We start from the raw sequence: 16784 nt of genomic DNA, 5'->3' as shown, positions 1-16784 counted from the left end.
GTGCAATTTAAGGCACATAGAGAGTGAATTACAAAGTAGCCTTCGTCCAGAAAAATAATTAAAGTAAGCCAGGTACCAGCTGTCAAACTTACCAGCCGGTAGCCAGACACTCCTCGGTCATGCTAACAGCTAGCAGCTAGCCACTTACGTCAGAGACTTCTGCCATATTATGCAATGACGAGGTAATTAATTAGCGGTTTCTTAGCGTCCTAAATTAGCTATTGAACATGAGTTTGGGACAGCGTTGTGTTGATGTTGGTCGTAACTACGATGTCAATCAACTACGATAAAGTAATGTCTAAAAGGGAAGTCAAGCTAGCGATCACGCCACGATGTGGGCCAACTTCAAAGTAAAAGCGTTCAAAGGCTATTTGCATTGCTGTTAATGTATTACTGTATTTGGTAAACTTATTTTGAAGTTAGGCTTAGTGTGTTACGTTGTGTATGTTTTAGCCTCCTTGACATGTCAGAATGGTATCGACTGTGAATGCGCCTTTTGTTTTGTTTTGTGAGGTCTTCCCCCACCGAGTGGAATCGTGCTGGAATATACACTGCTTCACCATCGTTAAGGTATATAGATATTGTAATTTGGATATACTACTGGTGACTATATATAAAATAGCAAAAGATTGTGGCCAAAATGTAGCGAGCATTACAGACCTTGTCGGGTACATTCAAATGATTAATTTGAATCAAATTATTGTCTTTGTTCATGCATGTCTTCTTCCAACTGTCATTTTTTAATATTTGAGTCCAACGTGGGTTAAAACTTCGAGCTCATCGCGCGGCAGGCTTTGCGTCCTTGAAAAACAACTGCACAAATGCATCAATTATTATTAATTATATATTTACTGTTGTTCATTGTACAAAACTTAGATTCACACTTTTTTTTTTAATGTAATTAATATTAACTCATGTTTATTACTTATACTTTAGTAATTGTAAAACATTAAACCTTTATTTTTCCTCTGACTCATTTGAATGAAATTGTAGTTTTACACATTGAAAGGTAATTGTAAAATTGAAACTCTGAAGTATAAAAACATTAAAATAATGAAATAGAATAAAAGCATATACTAAAAAGTGCATCTAGTAAGTAAATGAAAACTAAGAGTACGACATTTTTTTTTAAATATAAGAAACACTATAATAAATAAATGTACCAAATAACAGCAAGCTATAACAATAAAATAGAATAGAGTAAAATAAACAACAGAGAAAAAAGTATACAAGGCTAAAAATAAGATGTTATATAGGTTAAATGACAATAAAATATGTCTGTTTTTTACTCATTTTGCTAACTTGTCGATTAGCATCAGCGCTACGTGACTGAGATAATTGGCATCTTGACATGCGTGAAGAGTCTGTCGTAAGCAACCGGAAGTATAGTAAGTTTTTTATTCTAATCAACTGTGCGGCCTACGGCCCGGGACCGGTCTGCGGCCCGGTGGTTGGGGACCACTGCTCTATGCAAAATGACTTTTATGAGCAACTTGAAAAAAATATAATTGCCATTAATTTCATTCAATTTTATTGTTTTTTGGGGGGAAATTTTATTTACCATATTATTTACCATAAGTACTAATGGTATCGGCACTTGGTATCGGTATCTGTGATTACTGAATATTTGAGTATCGGTATCGAACATCATGATTTAGAAATGATAAACAACAACAGTTTAAAAAAAAAAAAAATGCATGATGCATACATACATACACACATATAAAGCAGTGGTGAATCTTCTAATACAACAAGGGAAACTCAGTTTCCCCTAAAATACCATCCCCTCTCCGCTTAAAACAAAAGTGGCGAAATATGTACTGTTGTGTGTGTACATTTCATTGGCTAAATAAGCGCTAGAATACCTTCATCTTTTGTTCAGAATAAGCTACTTATCACAGGTAACTGACACGACTTCCTACTCATTCATCCCTGCAGCACCACAGCACTTATACACTCTCGGATGCTGAGCGTCTGCTTCTATTAGGAAGCATAAAGTAGGTTGTTGCATTGCACAAAACTGGACAGTCATTTGATAAATGCTGGGCTTTATCCGCTCTCAGAAGTCTCTGGAAGTCTATGAGGCAGTGGGCTGGCTCGGACGCTTGGCTTCTGCATGAAGATTGGGTGATCTGTCTCCTGTTTGATTGACTGTTTTGATTGACAGTGAAATGACGGCGCTCTTCAAATATAAAACTCCACCACAGCATTTCCTAAGTTTTTTATTGCATTATTCTGAAATGACTGGAGACTTTATCAATCCCTAGCGACATTGTCCTTGTTAAAGACGAATAGCATTATGTTTGGCGACTCTCTTTTGTCACTCTGCAGAGGGTAGAATTTACATTTAAATTATAAATGCACAAATTTATTATGTAGGCCGGAAAAAAGAGAGCTTCCCCTCCTTGAATGATCGGCAGCCGCCACTGATACATACATAAATTCATACATACATATTGTATATACAAATAAGTAACACACCAAAACAAGGGCAAATACTCAAAACTGTGTTCAAAGGTAAATAATATAAACAGGTTTTAAAAATAGGTGATTTGCACTGGGAGGTCATTCTACAGTTAAGGATGAGCAATGGAAAAGGCTCTATCACCTCAAGGCTCTCACTTAAACTTTGGTACCTCCAAGAAGAGCTGGCCAACTGACCTGAGGTGCCGGGAATGGGCATAGAGATAGAGCAGCTCATACCCATTTCTATGCTGACATAACTTTCAGGAACTGAGAGCTACAGACAGAAAAACCTGAGCAAGGCAACAGGCCTCCGTTTGGGATAATGTGGTCAATCTTAGTATAGTATAGTATTGTAATGTCTGTTATTGTTGTGGGTGTTTGAGGGTGGGGCCAGTTAAGTGGGACGTGACGTCAGGGAGGGAGAGGGGAGGTGGCAGTTGAGGAAGTTGGCCTCTGTTAGTCAGTCTGTGGGAGGAGTGCATGAGCGTGAGTTGCTGCTAACAGCAGCTTGTGTTGATTGTGTTTTGTTACCGCTGTTATTTTGATTAAACGCGATCAGGCTGACTCAGCGACTGTGTGCATCCTTGATCACACGTATGGGCATTACATTTGGTGTCAGAAGTTTTGGATTCGCCGTCGTTCACCTGGTTTTGCATGCGAGCATGTTCGGTGATCCACTCAGCACTCTGCGGAAGATAGAGGAGGAAGCCGTGGAGTGCGTGATTGACTTGCCTTGCCAGTTGCCATAACGCTGGTATTTTGTGCTGAAGTGAGCGTGAGCCCGCCAAAATCAGTCTGCGTGATGAGGAGCCCGCCAAAATCGGACGGCGTGATAACGTCCCGCGAGATGTCGCGGCGGCCCGGCTGGACGTTAACATGCATAGCGGCGCCCAGGAGCTCGCGTGGCCTGCCATCAAAGTTCTCCGGGAAGGGAAGTTGGGAAGCTTATAGACCACAATTTGAGTTGGTGGCTGATGCAGAGGGGTGGTCGGAAAAGTTGGCGCTGTCGTTAACGGAGGACGCTACATCCTGTTTGCTGCTGCTGAATCACAAGGAGAGACTTGATTACGGCGCACTGGTGGGAGCGTTGCAAAGGGGGTTTGGAGAGTTTAACTTGAGAGACTGAGCGACAGCCAGGCGAAGCGCTTCGTTCCCTCGCTCATTAGATCGAGAGCTTGGGTCGGCGTGCATATGTTGGAATGCTCAACGTGGTCCAGAATGAACTGATACGCAACCAGTTTGTTCAAGCTCTCAGACCGGATGAGCTGCGCATGCACGTCCAGCTCGCTCACCCATCAGCCCTGGGAGAGGCGCTTGATCTCGCCATGGAGAGGGAGATCGCAGCCAAGGGGGCACTGCTCCGTTTCAGCTACGTTGGTGACAGAGAGGGAGAAGCGCAGACCTGCATGGGTGGAGAAGCTAGTGTGTGCATTAAAGACCCGCCCAGCACAACAGGAGGAAGGGAATGATCGGAAAGCACGTCCTGCTGTCTGCTAGGGGTGTGGACAACCAGGTAATTTGCTTCGCAGCTGTCCAAAGATGGTGACGCAGCAGGGAAACGAAAAAGGGTCCGTGTAGACCGGACTACGCGGACCCCTCCAGTTGTTTACCGGGAAATGCAACCTGCGTGCGGGGAACCTGTGTGCAGGGACCCGCCCGTCCAGGGTGAGACCGTTGTAATGGTGGGCTGGACGGACGTGGGGCACCCCAGTCTTGTTCACTTGCAGATTGGGGAAGTTTCCTGCACAGCCCTGGTCGACACTGGGTCTTAAGCCACGATTGTGAGGCCTGACGTTGTTCCAGTGGGAACCGTCTTAAGACCGACCCTCACGGAACTGAGAACTATGACCGGCAAAACATCCCAGATGAGAGGAAGAGGGACATTTATGTTTGTCCTGGGAGATTTGTCAACAACTCACTCAGCCTGGGTGGCTGATGTGTGTGACTCTTGTATACTAGGTCGGGACTTTTTGAAAGCTGCAAATATTGTGGTGGACTTGGGAGCTGGGGTGCTCATCCTGTCGAGTGGTCAGCATGTGAAGCTGATGATGGCCTCTCAGCGGGGTGCTGAGGGGGTGACCATTAACACAGCAAATCCAGAAGTGACAAGTCCGCCGGTGGAGGCGCCACATGTGAATCTACAGCGATCGACGGAAGATCGGGTAGAGTTCGCTCACCCCGGGAAGACTCACCCCCAGTTGGGGGCGCCACACTCAACCCCACATCAACCGATGGTAGATTGGGTAGAGTTCACTCGCCTTGAGATGGACAGCCCACTGGGGGGAGTGATGGCGTCCAGCCCAGACATGTCAGTGGCGGTAACCCCAGGTCGGCCAGCAGAGAGCCAGATGGGGGCGATTCGGTCCATCTGGGAAAATAACTGTAATGGCCTGGATGTCGTACAGCAGGAACAGCTATGGCAGGTGCTGTGGGACTTCGAAAGCATTTTTGCGCTCAGTGAAAATGAAGTGTGTCTCACCCACCTGGTGGAGAATCACATTGACACCGGGGACACGTGGCCAGTCAAGGTACGCCCCAGTTGCCTGCCTTTGGTCCAGCAGGAGACCGCAGACCAGGAGGTCCATGCGATGATAGAGGCAGGAATCATAGAGCCATCCGACAGTCCGTGGGCATCTGCCGTAGTCATGGTGCCCAGGAAAAAATCACCAGACTCACTGAGGTGACCAAGAAGGACTGCTACCTACTCCTGCGGATCGATGAGACGTTGGATCTGGTGTCCGGGTCTGCGTGGTTCTCATCGCTCGACCTGCGCAGTGGCTACTGGCAGGTCCCCCTCACTGCTGAGTCGAGACCTAAGACGGCGTTCTGCACAGCCAGAGGACACTGGCAGTTTAAGGTCATGAGTTTTGGACTATGCAATGCACCAGGGACATTTGAGCGACTGATGGACACAGTGTTGGCGAATATTCCAAGACAAAGTTGCTTTTTGTATTTGGATGATGATCTTGTCCACGGTGGGTCTTTGCAGGCCGCGCTAGAGTCCTGGGCCACCGAGTGAATGGTGAGGGCATCAGCACGCTGGAGGAGAAGATCAGCGCCATCAAAGACTGGCCAGTCCCGAGAGACCAGAAGCAGCTGAAGAGCTTCCTCGGGCTGGCCTCGTACTACAGGCGGTTTGTGAAGGGATGTTCTTGCATTGTGGCACCCCTGTTCCGCCTCCTCCAGGATAACCAACCCTTTACGTGGACGTCGGCCTGTGAGGAGGCGTTCTCCAGCCTAATAAGGGCCCTCATGGACGCTCCTCATGGACCCAGCATTGCCCTTTGTGCTGGATATGGACGCTAGCAACGTCGGCATGGGGGTGGTGCTGTCGCAGGTGGGTCCAAAGGGTGAGCGAGTGGTGACCTACTTTAGCCGCATTTTCAATAAGAGTGAACGGCGCTACTGCGTCACAAAGCGCGAACTGTTGGCACAGTGGCTGGGGGAGCTACAGGCATTCCATTTCACTGTGGTGCATCGGGTTGGGGCTCAGCACACCAATGCTGATGCTCTTTCTCGGCGGTCATGTGCTGTGGACGGCTGTAGTTATTGTGACCGGCGGGATGCCAGAGAGTTGGAGCTGCGTGGAAAGGAGGCTGCGGGAGGACCCTCATGTTGCACCCTAGAGGCCGTGAATGTCGCAGAGTGGGCACCACCCCCTTGCATCCGCAGTGTGATGGTTTGGTGGAACGATTTAACCGCACCATGCAGCAGCAGCTCGCTATCCTGACCTCCAAACACCAGCGTGATTGGGACTGTTGGAAGATAAGCTTTTTCCTCCGCGTGTTCGTTTTCTTTCGGGTAGTGAGAATGTTGGTTATCTGAATACAGGCTGGAGATCGATGAACAGTTCCTTCAAAGCTTTTATTTCTACAGAATATTCCGGGCACAAGTGAGTTACAGACAATGGCTGTAGCATCTCACAAATGCGAAGATTACAGAGGACTTACAACATTCTTATACTATCTTGAAGGGCGGTACCACACAGTTTCCAGTAAACAGTTCAACAGAGTTGACCAGACATGCGATAATACTCAAGGACACTATTCAGACACCGAACAAAGCCCATTTGAGGAATAGAGGAAGTTATTCAGTCATGACTACACCTGGCAGAGATAGCGATATCACTCAAGGCGAGGATATATCCGCAGAACAAAGCTCTACAGAGAAAATAAGGAAATTAAAACAGTTATGACTAAACCTGGGCAGAAGACACAATTCAATCCCCCATTCGGACTCAAAAGAGTCCGACACATAAAATAAACAAAATAAAAATAAAAAGGTACATCGTCGCAGATGGCTGGCGCAACATTAAGCAAGGGTTGTCTGGAAAGATTGGACATTATCATCTTATCAGTAGAATAAGAAGCAAAAGCACGCAACAATGAAACAACCCTTTAGCAGTGAGAGAAGGTTGTTTAGCAGTATGTGGCATTAAAAGAACAATTTGATTAATTAAAAGACTTTGCAGTGGAGTAAGCATATGTGTTCCACATGTTGATCGTTAAGGGATGTCCCCTGTCCATGGGGTGCTAGGGAGTTTGTGGAGAATCAATACTTCGCTTAGTACGATGTGTTGTGGTTACGTTCAAAGTTGTACTGAGGGGCTTCCAGAGATACCAGATTGGCATAAAAGTCAATATGAGAAAGAGTGTCGTGATGTAGCAGCAGATGGAGATGCGTTCCCACTTCGAAGCAATCTCGAGATGATGTTCTTGGGTTGCTGCTGGAGGGCGCTGTCAGCTTCTTCAGGACCTTAGGGTAGACTGCCTGGTCCCAGGATGAGTCACCGTGATTATTTTGCCCATATACCGTGAACTCAACCTTTAATAGAACAATGTCAGTGGGAGCCGGTTTGCTTCTCGGTTGTTGTTGGGTGATTGCCTGGTGCAGGGACAATGGCGCCAGCCGGTGTCCTTGCCTGTCGGGTGGAGGAGATATGATACCACGAATCACCTTTTCTGTGCAGGCGAACTGCAGAAGATGTCCTCTCCGTCACCTTGTGGGGTCCTGTCCACCTGGGCTCAGACCATTTTCGTTTAATCACTTTCAACCATACATATTTACAGTCATTTATTTCTGAAGCAGCATCTGGTTGTTTTTTTGTTAGCTGGGAGAAAGTAAATGTTAGTTGTTTGAGTTCTGGAGGCCCTGGAACGTGTGCCTCTTCCAATGGAGCTGTTGGAGCCAGAAATGGTCTGTTGGTATGACATGCAAACGGGGTTCAGCCTTTGGCTGAGTTTAGTGACATTCGCACATTCATTAGTGCGACAGGAAGAGCTTGTAGCCAATTCAAATTTGATGAGGCCAGTGCTTTAACCAATTTGTCTTTAATATTTCTATTCATTCGTTCAACCTGTCCATGGGATTGGGGATGATACACTGAACCAAATGTGTTGTTTAGCCCCAATGCCTTTTCTACTGCTTGTAGATGTTTGTTTTTAAATGGGTTCCATTGTCTGATCAAATTCTTCTAGGGAACCCATGTGATGGTATGTAATGATTAGTCAAATGTTTTACCACAATATTTGCTGTTCCTGTTTTACAGGGATATGCCTCTGGCCATCCTAAAAAGGACTCCACTATTACCAGCAAATATCTGTATCCTGACTGGCTGAGTGACTGGTTTTATCATATCAGTGAAATTCCTCGAAACCACCTGACCAGGAGCAGTCACGTCCGGATCATGAGTGCCCTGGGGAGGTTTAGATGTAGGCATACTGTTATACCTGCTGCAAACACTGCAGTCCTGCAGTTCACTTTTAACAATTTGTCTCATGAAAGGATGCCACCAGGAGTGGAGTCGTCTCAGTGTTTCTTCCACACCTTCATGGCATGTTCCATGGGCTTCAGAAATAAGATTTTTCAATTGTTTCTAAGATGGAATGCATTTACCTTATTTTCGCCATATACCCGCTTCATCTTTTTGTCCCCCTTTGGACATCCACACACTCTTTTCTTCTGGACTTGATTTTTCCTGCCACAACCTAACTGTTTCTACTGTCACCTCCTGTGGATTGTCACATTCAGACTTACTTACAGTTAGTTGGAGTGTTGGTCGGTACCCCGCAACCTTTTTTGCTGCTCGATCTGCTGATTCGTTTCCTGCTGATACAAAATCATTAGTTCGAGAGTGACCTTTACATTTTATTACTACCACCACTGTTGGGGGCATTAAAACATCTCGCAATTTAAGAATATCATCCTGATGTTTATTGGGTGTACCGGTTACAGTTTGGAAATCGTTTCGCTACCATTCTTTTAATGCAACATGAACTGTCATGTGTGCATACGCCGAATCTGTGTAAATGTTTACTAACTGGTTTTCTGCCAATCTGAGAGCTGCTGTCAATGCCAAAATTTCAGCTCTTTGTGCTGACTGAGAGCCTGAAATTGTTTCTGCTTGGACTTCTTCAAAACCTGTTTCTGTGGGTTGGGTTACTGCCAATCCAGATTGTAGGCCATCGTTGCGAAGCAACATCCATCTGTGAAAAGGATCAAGTCCGGGTTGTCAATAGGTGTCGCAAATTGGGTGTCTTTGCTCGTATTTTTCCAATGGAGTTGATGCATACAGACAAACTTGTCGACTTCCTCCTTCCCCCTTCTGATAAAGGGCAACAAAAACACTGCTGACCTTTTCAGACACGTCAAGATAGAACATGCGACTGTAATCAGGAATCGCAAGAGCTGCAGCAGTGGAAAGATGCTGTTTCAAGGAGATGAAGAGCAAAGACCTGGTGGCTTCAAGACAAGAAGTTTCAGATGGAGCTGCCAGCAAGAGGTCATCCACATACTGCACCAGGAGAACACCAGGGGGCAGTTCAAGTGGAGACAGCAACTGGTGAAGACAGTCGTTGAAGAGTCCAGGTGAAAGGACAAAGCCTTGAGGCAGGCGATTGTAGGAGTAGCAAACACCATTCCAAGTGAAAGCAAAAAATTGCTCCATTGAAGGATGGAGTGGAATGCAAAAGAAACCATTAGTCAGGTCAATGCAAGTGAAATGAGTGTGGGTTGATGTAATTTGGGACAATGCCGAGTGAGGGTTTGGGACAGACAAAGTAGGAGTTAAGACGGCCGCATTAATCGCTCGCAGGTCATGGACCATGCAAAACTTTACAGTGTCTTTCTTCTCAATGGATAAAATAGGCGTGTTATATTCAGAGCCGGGAATTTCACACAACACTCCTGCTTTGAGCAAACCGTCAATTGTTTCCGAAATGCCAAAATAAATTAAAACAGTTATGACTAAATCTGGGCAGAAGACACACTTCAGGACCAGCACAACCCGCTGGTGCAAATGGCTTATCGTTCAGCCGTGCAAAGTTCCACAAGCTGCACACCTGCTCTGCTGATACTGGAATGGGAGATCCGGACTCCGGAGTTGGCGTTCGGGAGACCACCAGGCTGCGCAGAGGACCAGCCCGGGAAACTGCAGGATCGGTTGGAGGTGGCGCATGCCTTTGTCCGGGACCAGCTGGAGAAGGCCGGCATGCGACAAAAGAGGAACTATAACGTGCGGAGCCCAAAAGAAAGAAGGGACGCTGCCCCAAGTTAGATAGTCATTTGGATGGACCGTGTAGGGTTCTAGAGCAGGTGGGGGAGGTAGTGTATCGGGTGGCGGTTCCCCCTAGGGCACAGGCGTGTTGCCCTGCATCGAGACAGGCTGGCTCCATACCGGAGCACGGGTGTTCCCGGTTTTGAGACTGACCCTGCTTCGCCCAACGTTTCGGGACAGGCTGGGGACCCGTGTTCCACAGACGTGCCCGAGGATGTTCAACCGTCTGGAGATGGACTCGGCTTGGGCCAGGACCCACCCCAGAGGCGAAGAAGATTGTGTTGATTGTGAATTGTTACCGCTGTTATTTTAATTAAACGGCGATCAGACTGAATCAGTGACTGTGTGCATTCTTGATCACACGTAGGGGCATTACAGTATAGTATAGTATAGTATAGTATAGTATAGTATAGTATAGTATAGTATAGTATAGTATAGTATAGTATAGTATAGTATATCATTGGGAAGAGGTCACATTAACTTGAAAAATGTAACTTGTCATAAAAACAGACAGATGGACTTATATTTGGACTTGGCGTGGGCGAGCTGAAAGCTGCTGCAGGTGTCATATAGTGGTGGAGAGGTGACAGGGTGAGATGTGTCTCATTATCACTGCTAGGTGCCAACCACATGCTCTAGGAAACTCTCCAGCACTCTACCCCCATCATCTTATCTCTTTTCCACCATTTTAAACAATTCCATGATTACTAAACTTTTAGTGTTGTCCGCCGTGATGTACTGTATGCAAATACAATACATGTACTGTATCTGCATTTCCAGCCACATCGGTTATTGTATCTTCACACATTCGGAAATATGGTTAGCTTGCTTGTAGTTACACTAGAAGCAAACTTTGCCTAGTACGTCTTCGCTCAGTCTTTTGGATCCAATGACTTACATGACTTCCAGGTTTGGATCTGACAGAAAAACAGTTGTCTCATTAGGATCATGCCCTGAAATTCATATGTGCATATATGGAATTCCCATTTTGAAATTAATTTGGTGATGCAGGTAAACCACCACATTGGTCACCAATCAAACAGTGAATGAAGATAAATAGGTAATTATTTTATTATTATAGTTATTGTTATTATTATTATTTGTTATTGTTTATTGGGGCAATTATATGTACTAGTCGTATCAGTATTTGTAATCGGTGACTACTCGAATTGAGTACTTGTACAGGAATCAGTCTGAAAAAAATTGGTATCGAACGTCCCTAAAATTTAGACACAGCTCCTCTCTCACTAATGATCACCTGTTCGCAATAGAGCCTTATGCTTTATATTTCCCTGTCTTTTTCAATTCTTAGTTTTGGAGGCGCGTGGTGGTACACTGCTCTTCAACTGCTAGACCATGTTAAAGTTGGTAAGTTAAACCAACCTCAAACAGCTTCCATCTTTGTACTTCTGTCTTTTCTGACTTGCAATACTTTTCAATGTCTCAGTCATTCACCATGCAATGTATTGTGCTAATTCTGTTTATTTTCTCTATAAATGTCCCATTAAAAATGGGGAAGATTAGAACCATTTTGTCTTGATTAGGCTATTATTCTCATAGTTGTGGGGGGTCGCATTCACAATTGCATAACAAAAATTAATAATAAAAAAATCGATGTACTCTGCAATTTGAACTAATGCAAGGGGGAGAAGTGATTGTGATCAATAAAGGTAGGGCATAATACAATGACCGAAAAGGAAAAAATCAACATACAAATAAATTGGCAATTTCTGTTTTTGTCAAGTGTGGAAGGCAACGGAAATCTGTTTCCTCTGAAGCACTCTGAGAGCTGCTTCTGTGTCTCCTAGCGTATCATGCATACAGCTCGAATAAATGAGGGTGGTTGCTCAACGTTGAACAGAGCATCACTTTTCTTTTTACTTGCACAATGCAACCATAGAATTTAACAAATAAAACAAAATAAACGTGTACACTATAGATCTAAATCATGCCTTACATTATACGTAATATTAAATAACATTCTCACCGCACACTGGTTTATTGTTGTTGCATCGTAATATAGTTATCTGTCAACACGACAGTGGATACTTGTATGTTTTTGATATTTGCTGAAAGCAGCAGCACTAGTGGTGCAACGGATCACAAAAGTCACGGTTCGGATCGGATCACAGATTTGAGTCACGGATTGGATCGTTTTTTTGGGATCAGCAAAAAAAGAAAAAGATAAATAGTACTTTGTCTTCATTTATTTTGTAAAACACTTTTTCCATTAAATAAAAAAAAAAACTATTACAAATGTCTAATATAGCCGTTTAGGATTTAGGAACACAACTTTAAGTGCAATATGAGGCATTCTTACTTTCTAAACATGGCTATGTTTGACATTTTGAGTTGAATGTGTTTCTTTTTTAATGGGCAAAAGTGTTTTATAAAATAAATTAAGACAAAGTTCTATTTATCTTTATTTATTTATTTTTGAATAATGTAAAGGCACCTTCCCTTCTTTTAAACATAGAGAGTGAATTACAAAGTAGCCTTGGACCAGAATATTGAAAATTGATTAAAGTAAGCCAGGTACCAGCTGTCAAACTAATTTACAGCTTACCAGCCAGACACTTGTTGGTAATGCTAACAGCTAGCTGCTAGCCACTTACGTCGGAGACTTCTGCCATATTATACAATGACGGCGAAATTAATTAGCGGTTTCTTAGCGTCCTAAATTAGCGACAACATGAGTTCGGGATAGCGTTGTGTTGATGTTGGTCGCAACTACAATGTCAATCAACTATGATAAAGAAATCCTAAACATCTAAAAGGGAAGTCAAGCTAGCCATCACGCCACAACGTGGGCGAACTTCAAAGTAAAAGTCTACTAAGGCTATTTGCATTGCCATCAATGTATCACTGTATTTAGTCAACTTTATTTTGAAGTTAGGTTTACTGTGTTACGTTGATATGTCAGAATGATATAGAATGTGACTGTGGTCCCCCCCACCCCGACATAAAGCTCGTCGCACAGTCATAATTTATTTATTTATTTGAGGGGGGGGGGGGGGGGGGGCATGGGCAAACTTCTTCAAAACCACCGAAATGCTAAGAAAATGGCGTATGGCACAGTTATACTTATAAAACAAAACAGGTCTTACACATCCATTAGGCTACTGCATTACACATACTGTAACATGATTCTAACAAGGCATACGTGAGAAACTTTCTTTTTTCAATGATGTGCAAAATAACAGATTTTAAAAAACACGTTGTTTTTTTTACTATGAATTGAAAATTTGGATCTATGGTCATGTTTAAATGTACTGCATATGAACTGAACATTTCACTTTTTCTTTTCTTTCTTTCTTTTTTGGTACCACAGCTAATCCTCCTATTATAGATAAAATTATGTTGTTCTCACATTCAACAATCGTGTCACTGAAGACTAAAACGATTAATTGCTAGTTGCTACTATCAATTAAGCTGAATTGCTCTTCTTCATCCATATTAACTGTACACTTTATTCACACTTTAACAACAGTGGAAGAACACATGACAACAAAATCAAATTTATAATTACAAGATCATGGACAAATGGGTGTATATTGTGCATTTTACCAATAATACCAGGATTTCTGACACGTTTTTTATATATTTTTAAATTTTTATTTATTTATTTATTTTCCATGCATTTGTATTTATTGACAGGACTCTCTTTGTAAAGAAAATGGGGTTATAGACTGGATTATGTGTCGTGTTAAGCACTATGAGATGAGTCAACAATTTTCCATCAAAAATTTAAAATCGCTCCCGAGTTGAGACGGGAAATGTATAAGAGTTGACTCCTAGCATTTTTACACTAGTTATACCACAGATCAAGAACTTTTGTGTTGCATACAATTTCACCTTAGCATTTAACCCATCGCTGATGTGAACACAGAAAGGACATTCCATTTGTGACACACACAGGAGCAATGGGCAGCTTTACAGCCCCCAGGGAGCAATTCAAGTCAGGTGCCTTAATCGAGGACACCTCAGTTTTGGGTGCCGAGGGCAAATTAATCCTGGAGCCCTTCAGTTACAGGCTACATTCTTAACCACTCATCCATAGCTGTCCAGCACGGGGGTTGTTTTCACTCATCTCCTGCTGGGACATTGGGCCTCATTCATGAACCATTCTTAAGAACAAATTAGCTCCAAGTCCCACTTTTATAAAGGAACGTGTTTTTCACCATGTGTTCAAAATAACCCTTCATAGAACACTGATTATTGAGCAAAAATGTTTGGGGTATGGTTCTACTGTTATAGGATTTGAAACTGACTGTGACACACAAACACACTCAATAAGAGAGAGAGTGAGTGATGCAACTGTGAACAGGAGTAGCTGTGGGGTTCGGTGCATTGCTCAAAGGCAGCTCAGTGGTACTCTGGATATCTATCAAGCAGTCATTCTAGACTCCACTTTACTAAATCCATCCACTGTATACAATATTTATTTTCCAGACTGGATTGGATGGATACCTCTACGTTTAGTTTTCTCACAAATGAACAAAAAGATTCCAGGCACTCAAAATATATTGCATATTCCAAGCATAGTTATATATCCATAAAAACTTTCACCAGTGATATGACCTGACATCTATAGGCAATAACCAATATGGTCCCACTTGTCCATCATGGCTGATGACACTCATGCTAAGTCAGGCTCCTGACTAGCTGAATCAGTTGGAAGCTTCCCTTGGGGTGAACACACAATCAAGTGCTTTTGAGCCGATGTCTCCCAATTCCTCTTTCTGACAACAAGCAAAGAAATATGACTCTGTCTCTCGACCTCATATAATCATAAACACTGAGTAGCTAATAATGTGAATGCTTCCCGGAAATCTTTATAGATGTATACAGATCCTTTTCAATATCTGGACCAACTATTTGGTCAAAAGGAGGAGTATTGTTAATTACAATGGCCAAGTAGTATTCACACAATGCAATGCAAAGAAGTCGGTGAGAGCTTACTGGTATAGGGCCGGTTCTATTTCATCATGCTTCAGCGAAATTAGCCCTGCATTCCCTGACCCCAGATGGGCAGCAGCTGAAGCACTCACACAATACTGTCTTGTTGATAATGCATAACTGCTCCACAGCAGCTTTTCTGACTTTATGACTCATTTTGAGTCATTCAGTTTATTTCTATTGTGCAAGGTGGCTGTCATCAGTAATAGCTGACAGGAGGAATGATTGTATTGATTATGAGATGTGTTTATGTTTGGGACCTCGTGTGTGTCCTTGTACATGAGCAATCTTGCTGCGCTGTGGCTGGTATCTTGCAACTGTGCTAGGGCCAGCCTTGAGCATCATAACATGTGTGCAATGCTCAACTGTACCGACTTTGTGTGCCGTGTTAGGGACTACCGTTGCCCTTGTGCTGGTAATAAGGACCCAAGGATGCTTGGCCAAGATTTATTCAGTTCTGATTGCCCCTACAATTGTAAAGTTTAATTAAGGTTTTCAGACACTTTGGTAAATTAAACGCAACCATTATAAAATAAATGTGCTTTTGTTAACAAGTTATAAATTACTTTGCCATTGAATGTTCAATTGCCTTACAGATGAAGATAAATCAGTTTTTTTATTTTGTGTGTGTGTGTGTGTGTGTGGGTGGGTGTGGGGGGGGGGGAGTAACAGCTTAATGCATTTCAAAGGACATAAGAAAAAAAAAGTACCAGATAATTGTCAAACACTTAAAATGTTTTAACTAATCACACAATTTTCCGTAATTAATCACAATTACAGTAATTTCTGGACTATATGCCGCTACTTTTTTCACTTGCATTCAACCCTGTGGCTAATACAAAGGTGCGGCTTATCCATCACATCACAAGGGGGCGCACTATAAAGGAAGCGCAAGAGCGTCAGGCAGGGCAAAACAAACAAATTTGTGCCCTCATTATGGAAAATAAAGTAGCGGGAACCCTTATATATCGGTGCGGTAACATTAAAACACCTGCGGCTTATATGTGTAACAAACTCGAGTATTCTCCAAATTTAGCTAGCGCGACTTATAGTCAGGTGCGCCTTATAGTCAAGAAATTACTGTAATCACATTTTCTACTCCTGCTTCAACAATTTTCTTCAATGCTTGTAAAAATATATTTACTTGAGTAAAATCTTAGAATTAGTTTAAAATCATCAAACAGAAAGCATATTTAGCAACAATGTCTGTTCTTATAGTTTTCTTTGTTTCTTGAATAGAACACTTCTGTCAAATACAACTGTTAAGCATAAACCACAAAATGGACTCAACTTTACAGGCCATCTTTTTTCTCATAGAAACAATTCTCAGAACTTTGCACTACCAGGTTTAGTTGTGCCCACAAGCAGCACACTTCAAAAGGTTTGATATGTGAGGCCCCGTGGAGGGAACTTGAGCAGGGTAGTTTGGTCTGAGATGATACGCCAAAGACGTACAACTAATATGCTATTTGAATTTGGCTTTGTAAAGTGCACAAATTACTTGAGATTTCTCCAACAAGTGTCAAGTTTTATTTAATTCTTTATTGAAATAATGGCTAAATCACACATAATGAAAACTGTTATTTGTCTGGAATGCCAATCACCATAAACCGTTTTTGATATTTGTGTATGAAAAATCATTTATGAACAACAAATTTACATAAATAAAAATGATTATGTAAAATGTACATGAAATTTACATTTTAAATAACACAATTGGGATTTTCCTATAGTGCAAGTAGCATAAAAATTTTCTTATTTTACATTTAGCTTGATTCAGGTAAGAGCAAATGCCTTTTATTAT

At 42.8% G+C, this 16784-nt stretch overlaps 1 protein-coding gene across 5 annotated transcripts in view; it reads left to right on the top strand.

Moving 5' to 3' along the window:
* Positions 1 to 16784, top strand: part of tenm3 (teneurin transmembrane protein 3) — a 269085-nt gene that overhangs the window by 18007 nt on the left and 234294 nt on the right. The window contains exon 2 of one of the 5 annotated variants that reach the window (XM_086083027.1): positions 11334 to 11389. The exons of the other annotated variants lie outside the window; for them this stretch is intronic. The gene's annotated coding sequence lies outside the window, so the exon portion shown is untranslated. The remainder of the gene's footprint in view (positions 1 to 11333; positions 11390 to 16784) is intronic. 5 annotated transcript variants of the gene reach the window in all.

Source organism: Leptonotus elevatus, chromosome 8 (genome assembly GCF_054856555.1).
Source record: "Leptonotus elevatus isolate MCC_2025b chromosome 8, RoL_Lele_1.0, whole genome shotgun sequence".
Classification (NCBI taxonomy): Eukaryota; Metazoa; Chordata; class Actinopteri; order Syngnathiformes; family Syngnathidae; genus Leptonotus; species Leptonotus elevatus.
This window is presented reverse-complemented; position numbering and strand designations above follow the sequence as displayed.